This window comes from Panicum virgatum, chromosome 2K (assembly GCF_016808335.1).
Source record: "Panicum virgatum strain AP13 chromosome 2K, P.virgatum_v5, whole genome shotgun sequence".
Lineage (NCBI taxonomy): Eukaryota > Viridiplantae > Streptophyta > Magnoliopsida > Poales > Poaceae > Panicum > Panicum virgatum.
The window spans coordinates 39,803,792-39,816,468 of record NC_053137.1 but is presented as its reverse complement, the minus strand read 5'-3'; the positions used below and the strand labels follow the sequence as shown (position 1 = coordinate 39,816,468).

The window sequence follows — 12,677 nt, the reverse complement described above, 5'->3', positions numbered from 1 at the left end:
ATGCTTAGATCATAAACACAAATTAAATATTGGTTTAGTCTGTATCTTCCAACTTAAACTCCGTCTTTGATTGTCACGCGCAATCAATGTGTGTTCATTAATATAATGGTGTCAAATTTATTGACCACCATATAAGACTATGAAGTCCAATCAAGGACATCAAAAATGAACTCCCACGTGTAATCAACCTTGTATCCCTTAAGTTTAAGGAATGCACACAAAGTCGATTGTACCAAATTCGACTTAACTGCTTTAAGCCATATATTGACTGAAGCAATACACAATATATGTTGCGATTTTATGTATGAGGTTTGGGTACGTGAACTCCTTCCCGGAAGCTTCACAAATATACCAAATCAAGTGATCATACAAATATATGCAATCACTACATCTATCAACTATCAACTGCAAAGATAGATGCTTTTGTACTGCCAATCAAAAACATAGTATCGGAAATTAATAACAATTATTTAAGAGAATAATTTGCATTAAAAATCAATGCCTGGGCTTTGCGTAAACCCCTTGTACTACTAATCTTGCTTTGTATCTCACCACCATATTGTTCTAAAACCATTCTAGGATGAAAACACTCTGTATGTACTACTTCATTCAACAAGTTCCAATAAGAGTATTCAAAACACTCTGCCATGGTCTTACTAACTGGATGACTTGGAATGTTGTATACAATTTATTCAGAGAAATATGTGTCGACACGTGTAGCCTTTTTATCATATAATTCTTCAGTCTATCAAGACTCAAAAGTACCATTAACGACTCATCATGACTTCCTGAAATGAGAGTCATGGCTTTTCGATATCCTAGCATCAGTATTTAGGTGCACCTCTGAGCTAGATTTGTGGAGACATTCATCCACCGGTAATAACCAATATTTACCCACAATATGTTGCCAGCCATAGGTTGACCCGCATTTACTATCTTAGAAGGAAAGCCTTATGTTGCTAGCAATGAATAATCCTGCTTTATGGCTATACTTCTCCCCCTCATATTTACAATTGGGAGTTGAGTGGATTTATTTAGTACCTCCACTCTTTCTGGCACATAACTTGCAATGGATTAACCAATTTAAAAGATACTTTAGTAATCAGTAAATGCATTTGGCAGTCTATATGCAATATTTTGCAAATAATAGTTCTTTGAACTCAAAATTCAGTTCATTTAGTACGTGATCCAGAGCTTGAAATGCCTTAAGCATTCCAAATAATTTTCTGGCATTATATATAGTACTTCAAATCTTCTCCTAATGCCTGTAAATGCTCGTTATTAAAATAAATCTAGCGTACGGGCCATAAATAGGTCCTCCTTGAGAGGTTCTAGATACTTAATGGTTGATGGAGGTTGAAATCTTATGTTGATCCCAAATTTTCTTTGTATACCCATCAATGTACACTGTGGTGGTCAGATTGGTACGTATACAACATATTTCAATATTACACAAATAAGAAATCTTCATGGATTCCCACATACTAAATGCATATAGGGGATATGCAGTTAATCATAAGTCAGGAGTGTGTAAATCTACCTGACCCCAATACGAAGTTGGCAAATTGTAATTCTCGAACACTAGTTCTCTATTATTTTGAAGTCTTTCATATAGATTTCATTTATCCCATTGGATATTTAACTGAATTCTAAAGCCAAAACAATCATTTTAAGGCATATAAATTCAGTAGTGTTCAGGATAATGAGCTCATAACTTGAGCCATTATTTACCAAATGCATGGTTGAGTGTGGATATTTTACACACTATAGATCATCTTATAGATGAATCTTTACAACCATGAAATGCCTGATCTATCCATACAATGTTTGTATCGGACTCAAACATATTCTCTTGAATATAATCAAGGAATCTTAGACACTGAAATATGATTTTAAGATAAGAGGGTCTTAAAATCTGTCTGTGGCACTTATTGTAACCACACTTTTGAAAAAATATGACCAAAAGAATTGCTAATAATTTTTCAACTAATCCCATAGGATGGACAAGTTGATCATCCCAAATTTGGATTGCATCAACAGTGTGAAAAATTATCTTATACGCAATATTTTGTACAGAAATGATTGTATGTATAATACAACCAAAATGAGACTTATCTCATTACTTATATACCATATCCAATGTCTTTTTGTGTTCCAAACGAAAACACCTTTAAATATCTCTATAATTTGGTAGGATATGAGTCGAATGGGGACATAATTAAATATCCTCGGTTGTTAACTCATACCCATAGGAAGAATGATAGTGGTAGAACAAACCAAATTATCATTGCATCACATCGCATCAACGATGGCTAAAAATATTCCCTCTTCTTGTCATAAGAACTAGGAATATTTTGCTTCCCCAATTATAGAGTTTGTGGTAAAAAAAAATGTCCACTAGGCACATACCATTTCCACATTGGAATGATTCCCGAACTATCTATATTTATATATGACAAGAATTCAATAAAATTCTCATCTAAATTATAGAAATACATAAATATTGTTAAGTATCAAATTCATCAATATGATACCTACAATACTTATGCATTGACAATAAGTATGACAACATCTTTGATGTATAACGAACAACTCCTAATTGAGGTTCATGAAATTCTTCCTCTAGTCAATGAGATAAAACCAATGCTATTTTTCACTGTCCATGTGGGACAATGATACCATCTAGAACGAGTTCATCAAACTCCTCTAAAGTCAATATCCAACATGTGACAACCTATTAACTTAATTAATTTACACCTAAGGTAAACTAAAAATCATATGGTGATATTGTAATCTCCAATGCAAAATTTAGAAGATCCATATCTTCACTTTGTTTAGAATAGTCGGAGGTAGTCAACAATACTTTAAACCTCACAACACACTATGTAAAGAGTGTTATAGGAGACGCGGGTTAACTCGCATAAGAGACGCGGTTTATTTGCGTCTCCGATGTAAAGTCATAAGAGACGCGTTTTTCCGCGTCTCCTATGTGGGGTCATTGGAGACGCGTTTTTACAACCCGCATCTCCAATGACCCCTCACATAGGAGACACGGGTTGTTATTCCGCGTCTCCAATAACCTTCACATAGGAGACACGGATTACCGCGTCTCCTATGACCCTCACATAGGAGACGCAAGTTGTTAACCCGCGTCTCCTATGATGAATTTTTTTTAAAACAAAGGATGACAGAATATACCCTCATATACATCACATATACATATGTTTTATCCATTCTTTACATCACAAATTCACATGCTTTATCCACAATATACATTACAAATGCAGGAACACTTGAGGCTACATCTATCCAATTAATCTCATCACACAGGAAATCATTTTTTGAAAAGAGCAATGTATTCACTATCCAATTGCAGCTACACCTACATATTATATACACTTGGTTCCAAACCAGTGAACACTTGAGGCTGATAGTATCCACCAAAGCAATTGATACTTGATTGTGACAAGTTTGAGTCCCCAACCTTGCTGAGAAGAAAATGCACTAGATGAATCAGTTTACAAGAGGTAGCAAGCCGTCAGTTGCAAGCAGATTATCTAGAAAGGAAACAAAACTATCACAGCTGGCAAGTGCCTGCCAAGTAAAGGATATCTTATTTAGTATTAATCCAGCAGGATAACAGTAGTACACATTGCTGAGTTGATATGAGCATAATATGATTGCCTGCAGGATGACATCATAAGCTCCTTTAGCCGAGGCGTGACCTGGTTAAATAGGAGAATAAGTTCAAAATTATAGTTACCATGATAAGTTGGTAACCCATGCTATCACCAAACTCACACAGTTTAGATAGAAACACTGTAATAACACAAAAGGGGCCAACATCTGATGATCGTACAGAGGATTTCATCACATGAAAATACGAACAATGTCAAAAGGTTTGATGAGTCATCAACTTTGTGTAGAAAGGAAAAAGGAATACCCAGAAACTTATGGTGTTCTCATGGCTATTAATGTATAATTGGTATGGCATATACTACAACTTTCTCTTTTTGATGGAGTTCACCAAAACAAGTGATTCATGTGTAGATGACCAACTGAAGAAGCATTCACTCACATACACAGGTTGATAATGCAGAATCAGAAAAGGTAATTCCATATTCACATTCAGCAGAAAGACAAATGAACAGATGAAACAAAAAATATTCAAACAGCAGCATACCTTTTTTGCAGCAAGGTCATAATCACCCAAGGCGCCACTCTCCTCTTCAAATCTTATCCATGCATGACATATCCTAGTAAGTTTCAGATCATAATAAAGAAAATTAAATCATTAGTATTCATGAGATTTGTCACTTCAAGGCACCAACAGAAATCACCAGGTACAAGTATCTTTGATGCCTTCAGGGTGCCCAAGTCAGTTATGTCTTTTGCCTGCAGAACAATGCAATGCAATCAGCACCAGCTCCAGTGTTTGAGGTAATAAGGCTCTTATTAATTGATTATTTTCTTTACAAAAAAAGTGTTTTGGTCAATTCATACCTATTCTGGAGAACCCTTTTATTGTTAAACATTCAACTCAATAAACTTTGGAAGTTCAGGCTAATAGCTCAAAACTGTATACTGTGGGAATCCTTGTATCTAAGTTTTAAGAAAAGCTTGTGTCTACAAAAATGCATTTGTTCTGACTCTTTTTAGCAAGGTTATCTATGCTTTATGTTCAAGTATACGGACTCCTTTTAGAATGGTCTCAGCAGATATGAGAGTGAGAAACGCATATCACTAGACCTGCTCTGAATGGCATGCCACTTTTGACTTGATGATGTGCAGAGACAGGTAAATTCAGGGGCGATTTCAAATGCAGGTACAAGAAAACAGAAATTAAAATGGCAAAGCTCTTTTAAGAACCTCTAGAAATGTGATCTTGAGCTGATTTGACGGCTTAATCACCATGCTTATGATGAGTTCGTCTTGTCGTCCCTGCATCAAACAAAGGATAGTACTCTGTGTTTAGCATGCAGTACAACACAGCAACCACCACTAAAATTCGTTCCTGACAAAAATCAGTACAAATGCTACGGGAAATCAATACCAGATCTGCAGTCCATGGAGCAGAGCGAGGCCTTACCTACCTACCTACCTATCTGGAGAAGCAAAGCGAGCGTTGTAGTCCTAGACGTGGAAGGAGTCAGCATTCAACAATTCGAAACCAAACATTGAGATCTCCCCCGCACACAGCAACGGCCAGCGAAACCCTAATCGCAGTGGCAGAGGAAACCAACGGGGGCAGAGGAAACCCTAATCACCTCGGGCTCGAGGATGTCGTCGAAGGACGGCGGCACGCGGATGGAGAAGCCGCTGCCGTTGTACTGCGACCGCGACCTCGTGTTCGTGATGCCTCCCGGCACCAGGGACCCCTATTTGGAGGGAGGCGCCTGCGTTGGCGGCGAGGGATGTTAGATTTATGCCCGTATAAATAATCCTAATAAATCTCAAAGTCTCATTAGCATTAAGAGGAGGCACACCATTAATTAGTCCCGTATTACTAATGGACAAAAGTGTAGGGAGTTTTTCTTCCATTAAATACGGACCATCTCCCTCGTGAAAAAAGTGCACCATAAATCATTATACGTGGAGACCCCAAGGTTTAGGAATTCATAAGAAGATCTAATCTGAGTTAGGATTTTGCCTCCCCTCGTTGCTGCACTGCAACCATAGTCTTCTCCATCCCGAGCGCCGGCGTGCACCAGCGAACGGGAGAGCAGGTTTCCGGAACCGCTCGCTCTTGTGATCCTGCACCGGGAGAGGACGAATAAGGTTTTTGGGAAGCGCTAAGCGCGACTGCTCATCTTCTTCGCCACAGCTCGTCCTCCGTCCAAATCAGGAGCTGCGGCATACCGTCGTCTGCAACGCCGGTTGCTGCGCTCCGTTCGAAGGACCGTATTCGTCTCGTCTGCACCTTTCGTCTTCCCGACGGCTCCCGCACAGTACGTATTTTGTGATCAGATCTGTTTCATAATCATATTTTCTGATATCATGTTTATGATATACGTACTGTCTAGTATGTTAGAGTCATGCATGCTAGGTTTAATTCTCGTCATGATAAATCTAGTTCGGAATTTAAACTTACAGTTGTCTATTTTTCCAACAATCCAAAAATCTTATTATAGGCAATCTGTTGATTTAACAATGGCTGGTTTCGCTGAGTCACTGAGGCCAGAAAAGTTTACTGGCGTGAACTTTAAGATCTGGAAGTCCAAGGTTCGCCTCTGATTTACTGCTATGCACATCTGAGACATGAGACTTGGCAAGCCTGAGGGCGTACTTACTGCTGAAGAGCAGAAGAAGTACGATGAGGCCAATGATCTCTTTGTCGGATGTATCATTAGCAATCTGTCAGACGGATTAGCTGTGTGTACATTGATGAGACAGAGGCGAAGACGCTGTGGGATGCTCTGGTTGCTAGGTATGATGCAACAGATGCGGGCAATGAACTGTACCTCATGGAGAGTTTCCATGACTACAGGATGGTGAATAACCGTTCTGTGGTGGAACAGGCGCATGAGGTGCAGTGCATTGTCAAGGATCTTGATCTCCTTAAGTGTCCTATTCCCGACAAGTTTGTGGCTGGATGCATTATTGCAAAGTTGCCTTCCCAGTGGAGGAACTTCGCCACAACTCTGAAACACAAGAGACAGGAGATATCAGTTGAAAATCTGATAGCGACTATTGATGTTGAGGAGAAGGCTCGGAAGAATGACGTGCCTGAGAAAGGAGATCAAGGCCAGTCCAGCGCCAACCTGGTCCAAAAGTTCACACATGGCAAGAACAAAAGGAACAACAAGTCTAACAAGACCACTACCTTCAAGAAGAAGAAGAACAAGGCTTTGGAAAAATGCTATGCATGTGGTAAGTTTGGAAGCTTCTCCAAGGAGTGCCCAGATCGGGCAGACCGCAGGGCCAAGAAAGCAAATGAGTCCAAAAATGTCAACATGGTGACCATAAGCAACACTGGAGATGAGTACGGTAATTTACCTATAGTTCTTTCAGTGTTTCAATCCACGAGTTGGTGGCTTGATACGGGTGCTAATGTTCATGTGTGTGCTGACATCTCTATGTTTTTTTCTTACCAGACCGTCCAGGACTTCTTCGTGCTGATGGTGAACGGTTCACATGCTTCTGTTCATGGTGTTGGCACGGTAAATCTAAAGTTTACTTCGGGGAAGATCGTGTAGCTGAGGAACGTGCAGCATGTGCCCACTATTAACAAGAATCTGGTCAGCGGGTCAGTCCTATGCAAGGACGGGTTTAAGATAGTGTTAGAGTCCAATAAATTTGTCGTGTCGAAACATGGACAATTCGTTGGTAAAGGCTGTGATTGCGGAGGCTTGTTCTGCTTTTCTCTTGCTGAATTTTGTAACAAGTCGGTGAACCATATTTGTGACAACGTTAGCGATGATGCGAGTGTTTGGCATTCACGTTTATGTCATGTTAATTTTGGTTTGATGTCTCGGCTTTCCAGCATGTGTTTAATTCCGAAATTCACCATTGCTAAAGGTTCTAAGTGACATAGTTGTGTGCAATCAAAGCAACCTCGGAAGCCTCACAAGGCTGCTGAGGAGAGACACTTGGCACCTCTAGAACTCATACATTCTGATCTAAGTGAGATGAATGGTGTGTTGACAAAAGGTGGGAAAAGATACTTCATGATGTTAATTGACGATGCGACTAGATTTTGCTATGTTTATTTGTTGCGAACTAAGAACGAAGCGTTAGACTACTTTAAAATCTATAAAGCTGAAGATGAGAATCAACTAGAGAGAAAGATCAAGCGTCTAAGGTCAGATCGTGGTGGCGAGTATTTTCCCAAAATATTTGATGAATTCTGTGAGGAGCATGGAATTATTCATGAGAGGACGCCTCCCTATTCTCCCGAATCAAACGGGATTGCCGAGAGGAAAAACCGCACGGTGACTGACTTCGTTAACTCCATGTTAGACACAGCTGGTCTTTCTAAGGCATGGTGGGGGAGGCTGTATTGACTTCGTGTCATGTCTTGAATAAAGTTCCAAACAAAAATCAAGATCAAACTCCATATGAGATGTGGAATGGGAGAAAGCCATCACTTTCTTATCTGCGCACGTGGGGGTGCTTAGCGAAAGTTAATGTGCATATTCCAAAGAAGCGCAAGTTGGGACCTAAGACAGTGGATTGTGTCTTTCTAGGATATGCTCAGAGGAGCATTGCTTATAGATTCTTAGTGGTTAAATCTGAGATACCAGATGTGCATGTTGATACTATTATGGAATCTCGTGATGCAACATTTTTTTATAATATTTTTCCTATGAAAGATATGCATAGCAATTCTAGATTTTCGACAGAGATAACTCCTCAACCTGCAGTACCTATCGAGTCTTCTCAACAATCCGATGAACATGAGCATGTCCTAGAGAAGGATGACAGTGAAGCTCCTAGAAGGAGCAAGTGACAAAGGATTGTAAAATCTTTTGGTGACGATTTCACTGTGTACCTTGTGGACAATACTCCCACGTCCATTGCAGAGGCATATGCATCTTCAGATGCAGATAATTGGAAAGAAGCAGTCCAAAATGAGATGGACTCAATTCTTTCTAATGGAACATGGGAGCTCACTGAACGACCCTATGGTTGCAAGCCAGTTGGATGTAAGTGGGTATTCAAGAAGAAGCTTAAGCCTGACGGTACTATTGACAAGTACAAGGCTCGGCTTGTTGCTAAAGGGTATACACAAAAGGAAGGCTTGTCGCTAGATTGACCACTATTCGAGCATTAATTTCCTTGGCTGCCTCATATGGTCTTATCATTCATCAGATGGATGTTAAGACAACTTTCCTAAACGGAGAGTTGGATGAGGAGATCTACATGGATCAGCCTGATGGATTTGTAATGAAAGGTCAAGAAAACAAGGTGTGTAAGCTTTTGAAGTCTTTGTATGGGTTGAAACAAGCACCTAAGCAATGGCATGAGAAGTTCGACAGAACTTTAACTTCTGCGGGCTTTGTCATTAATGAGGTTGATAGATGTGTGTACTATCGCTATGGTGGGGGTGGAGGAGTGATATTGTGCTTGTTTGTGGACGACATACTGATCTTTGGCACAAACATTGATGTGATCAATGAGGTCAAGTCCTTTTTTTCAAAGAGCTTTAATATGTAAGATCTAGGAGAAGCTGATGTTATATCCTTAACATCAAGCTTATTAAGGTTGAGAATGGGATTACTCTTTCACAATCCCATTATGTGGAAAAGGTCTTGAGCCGTTTTGACTATATCGACAGCAAGCCTTCTCCAACACCTTATGACCCTAGTGTGATATTGAGAAAGAACAGGAAAATTGTCAAAGATCAACTGAGATATTCGCAGATTATTGGTTCACTCATGTACTTAGCTAGCGCAACGAGACCCGACATATCTTTTGCTGTGACCAAATTGAGCAGGTTCATGTCAAACTCGGGTACTGATCATTGGCATGCACTTGAAAGGGTTATGCACTATCTAGCAGGTACTATGAGTTATGGTATTCACTATTCTGGGCACCCTGCTGTGCTTGAGGGATATAGTGATTAAAACTGGATATCTGACGCTGATGAGCTATATGCCACGAATGGGTATGTGTTTACCCTTGGAGGTGGTGCGATATCATGGAAGTCTTGCAAACAGACCATTTTGACGCGGTCAACCATAGAATCAGAACTTACTGCTTTGGACACAACCACTGTTGAGGCAGAGTGGCTGCGTGAGCTCTTGATGGACTTGCCTGTGGTTGAGAAACCAGTGCCGGGCATCCTTTATGAACTGTGACAATCAAACGGTGATAGTCAAAGTGAACAGTGCTAAGGATAATGCAAAGTCATCAAGATATGTTAAAAGACGACTGAAGTCTGTCAGGAAGTTGAGAAACTCCGGAGTGATAAGTGTGACTTATATTAAAATAGACAAAAACCTGGCAGATCCCTTTACAAAAGATTTATCACGGAATGTGATAGATAGTGCATCAAGGGAGATGGGTATGAGACTCGTATAAGTTGCCACAGTGGTAACCCAACCTATGTGATCGGAGATCCCGTGAATTAGGACTTGGGGAGAACAAGCTGATGGTGAACTAAGGAGAGTAATGGTTAAACCCTCTCTAAGAAAAGATGCAATACTCTCAGTTGCTGTAAGGCAGATTGGCTATTTGCCTTAATGTGTTTCTGTTGGCTCTAATGAGCAAAGGTGCTGTCCTACAGAGCATTCTTGAAAGAACACACCTATATGAGTCTGACTATCTAACGTCGCAGTCTGTGAGATTTGGGTTATGTCTAGTAAACTCATGAAGAGACCAGGGAGTACGACATATATGCTCCACCCGCGGAGAAGGCTACTAGCAGCCATGTATTGGTTATGACTTTGAGTGAAACTTGTTCGCACCAAACTTGCAATTCAAGGCGTAGTCTATTGTTCAAGTTGTGGATAAGTGTAGCTTGGAGCTCTAGGTGAGAGTCCAACTTAACAGTCGTCACTAAGTACCAAAAAAACTATATGCAGAGCCAATCAAATATTTGAGTAGATACTATATTTCTATTTTCAATGTATTTGCATTTTTTAAAGAATCTTAGGAACAAATAAACAACGTGGAATCACAGCTGCTACAATTAATTAAGGATAGCAACGTCATTTTTGCTTACTAAGTAATGACTCTTTGTGGATGGATGGAGTACGCATTTTTCATTTTTGTTGTCATCTAAGATAAATGTGCTTGAAAGAGTGACCATGTGATTTTATCCATATAAAATCATTTAGCTTACTTTTTCGTGTCATAACAAATGCTGATATAGCAAGACTACACAAAAGACTTTGAAAAGTCAGCTGAGAGAAGCCAACGACTAGCTCTATCCAGCCTCAAAACTTCCTTTATTTGCGAAGGCGTCGTCTCCCACTACATCAAATCTAGGCTTCTGTGACGCTTACTTGATGACAGAGCACACATCTGTCACAAACAGAGGCTGTTTATGACGACTGTTCACAGGATGACAATTGTTTATGACAAAATCGTGTCTCTGTCATAATCATCGTCACAGTATACTCTGCATGGACTCTGTGACGATAGCACGATGAAAATAGCTGAACGTCATAAAATATTGAACTGTTTATAATTTTTTAAACAAAAAAATCTTGTTATACTATGCTACTAGACCACAAATCTCTTGTCCTAGGTGGACTCTTCTTGTCTACATCAATTCTAGTCTCTCATTTTAGGATTGAAGTTGTCTCTAGTCTCATTTAAAATTAGAGATGAATTGTTGTATACACGAGGCTATGCACAAAAGAATAGAAAATTGTCATGGATTTGGTATCCGCCCAAACCACAATAAACATGCATTGTAGTTAACACGAGGCTCCGCATCAACTTAAGATACTGAGTTCGCATATGCATCTCCAAGTTGTTACATAATATTGTGTTTGCACAATAATATTTTTCTATATGAAAACATGAGGTGTGGGAATTGAACCCCCTAATTCCCTTAACGAGGGAAAGGTTTTACAAGCACGCTGCTTTGTGGGGCACTCAGTTTGCGCCAATGGTCCAATCAAGTTGTGTAGAAAAATAAGAGAAAAAAAATAAAAACAGAGAAAAAGGGTGGCACGAAGGGAGCAAAGTTGCAACCTAAGTTCAAAACGCATGAACTTACCAACTTGATATTTTATTTATATTTTTGGTCTTCAACTATTTTATAGACAATTTCATCATCTTATTTTACCGTGGAAATCTGCTAGTGGGGAATTAAACAGCAAAATAAATGGCGCCAGGGAATCGAACTCCGGAGCTCATAGAGGATGAACTCTTGCCTTACCACTAGGTTGTTATTTTGTTGTTGTTCAATTAGGCATTTTAACTCTTTTATATATCGCTTCTTCTCTTTTGTTTGTTAATTGACAAAAAACATGGAACTCGAACCTGGGCCTCAGGCTTAAAAATGCAGAGGCCAAACCATTGGAATGCTCTTACCCAATCTGCAAAGTCGTTGGCGTTCAATTTATTTGTAGACAAGTGTCGCCCAGCACCACTCTATCTTGGGCCGAGCCCAGCTAAAAATACTGAAGCACCCCATCATCAGTTCGGAAAAAATATTTATCTTTTTATATAAGATTAAAATTTGTAATTAATATTTGTCCCTTGTAAGAACTCCAAATTTGATGGTTCTTTTTTCTAATTTTTTTTTCTAAAATTGTGATCTTCCATTTAATGACATTTGTTTGTATGTTAATTACTATTTCTTTAATCTTTTTTCATATGACTTGATTTTTTTCCACCTAAATTGAAAGTAGAAAAATATGTTTTTTGCGTACCAATTGGTAATGTAACTTCATATTTTCTAATGTTATGGTAAAAATAAGGTCATGTCCAAATTTGAGGTGCATACGAGTTCAAAAATATAATGAGTTACACAAATCTCAAAGTTTCAATTGAGTTATAAGAAACTATATGAGATATGTATCCTTTTATGAACAACTAGCCACTGATGCCCGCGCTTCGCTGCGGGTGACCAATTGGTATACCACAAAACCCTAAATGTTATATATATATTTTTTTATCTGAAGCTATGTTGGAATGCGGTAGGTTTGGCTAACCCGTATAATACACAAAAGCATCAACTGTCATAACGGTTATCCATTAAGCATGAAGTAGGTGTGAGA

General features: G+C 39.2%; 1 long non-coding RNA gene across 2 annotated transcripts; it reads right to left on the bottom strand.

Moving 5' to 3' along the window:
* Positions 1–3,185: 3,185 nt before the first annotated feature.
* LOC120676172 lies at positions 3,186–5,409 on the bottom strand. 2 transcript variants are annotated; one of them, XR_005675703.1, is made up of 4 exons: positions 5,268–5,409; positions 4,870–5,133; positions 4,184–4,395; positions 3,186–3,725 (listed from the first exon to the last, which is right to left on the bottom strand). It is a non-coding gene; the product is annotated as an uncharacterized LOC120676172 (long non-coding RNA). The 2 variants fall into 2 exon arrangements; XR_005675702.1 differs by having other exon boundaries at positions 4,870–5,409.
* Between the last annotated feature and the right edge of the window lie 7,268 nt (positions 5,410–12,677).